We start from the raw sequence: 1,616 nt of genomic DNA, 5'->3' as shown, positions 1-1,616 counted from the left end.
GGAGAAGGGAGGCCTACAGAGCTTCTGGTGGGCTGGCTGGAACAAAGAGGCAACAAGACTAGTTCCTGCTGCTCCTAAGACAGGAGCCAAGAATAATATTGAGATGTGAATGCTGGGAACCCCTCCACTGTCGACTCAGGCTGTATTTATGTATGTAAATAAAGCATAGTTCAAAAATACAGTACAAGTCTCCAAAAATACAGTACAAGTCTCCACTGTGCCCCATTTCCAAAGCAAACACAAACTCTGGGTAAGCGCCAAGACCCTGGAATCTCACTTGTTCACAGCTGGCACAGAGTGTCGATATTTTAACAGAGATCTCCACCATGACACCAAGACCTCTTTCCAGGTTAGTCACTGCCTGGATCCAGTAAGATCCAGGATGCTGTGAACAAGTGTCTACCTGAACAATGTGGCTTCTGCTGCTTCTCCCTCTCCCTGAGGGTTGAAGGACCATCTGAAGCAGATTTTGACTGCATAGGAGGGGAGGGAGAAGAGAAATTAAAAGTCCCATTTTGCAAGCGGCCACACCCACATTGGATATCACCTCTATGCATTGAATCATGCCAGCGTAGACTAAAGGATAATTTGTTTTTATGCTTACAAACTGAAGTCACTATTCACCTGGTACGCATTTCCTACACTTCTCTTTTGCTCTATCTAAAACAAAGGGCCTGTTCCTTCATAGTGTATTTCATACATTTATGCTGTTTACTACAAATCTTGCGAGCAGATGAAAATATAAATAATCTAACTATCAATTTGCGGAACTCTTCCTTGCTGTGGGTTAAACCACAGAGCCTAGGGCTTGCTAGCAGTTCGAAAGCATGCAGTGCAAGTAGATAAATAGGTACTGCACCGACGGGGAAGGTAAACCGTGTTTCGGTGCACTGCTCTGGTTTGCCAGAAGGGGTTTAGTCATGCTGGCCACATGACCCGGAAGCTGTACGCCGGCTCCCTCGGCCAGTAAAGCAAGATGAGCACCACAACCCCAGAGTCATCCGTGACTGGACCTAACAGTCAGGGGTCCCTTTAGCTTTTTACCTTGGCAAAAACTAGTACAGTGGTGTCTTGATTCTCAAACGACTTGGATCCCGAATAAATAGGCTCCTGAATGCCGCAAACCTGAAAGTAACTGTTTTACAAATGTTTTTCGGAAGCCAAATACCCAACACGGCTTCTGCATGAGTGCAGGAAGCTCCTGCAGCCAATCGGAAGCTGCACCTTGGTTTTTGAACCATTTTGGGAGTTGACTCCCGGAATGGATTAAGTTCGAGAACCAAGGTACCACTGTAATAATTTGTTCTTTGTCTCGCCAGTCTACTGGCTTTTTCTCTTTATCAGAGTTTTCTACATAAGGATCAAGAGCCATCAACCAGTTTTCCCAGGCTTAGTGAAAAAAACCCTCTTTTGTATTCCTAGAACATCTCACCTCAGTTTCACGGAAAACAGCAGAGCAGCACAATACAAGAATAAAAAGTTGCTGAGAATAAGAAATTTGGCGAGGGGTTTGGAAAAAAGAATTGAGTCAGGGAAGCCAGAAACTGACTACCGTTCAGCTAGTACAAAATCTGTAGGTTTTATCAACCACACAGCAGGCACAGAAGACGCCACAA

Source organism: Podarcis melisellensis (assembly GCF_964234715.1).
Source record: "Podarcis melisellensis genome assembly, chromosome: 1".
NCBI classification, from domain to species: Eukaryota; Metazoa; Chordata; class Lepidosauria; order Squamata; family Lacertidae; genus Podarcis; species Podarcis melisellensis.
Note: the sequence above shows the minus strand (reverse complement) of the source record.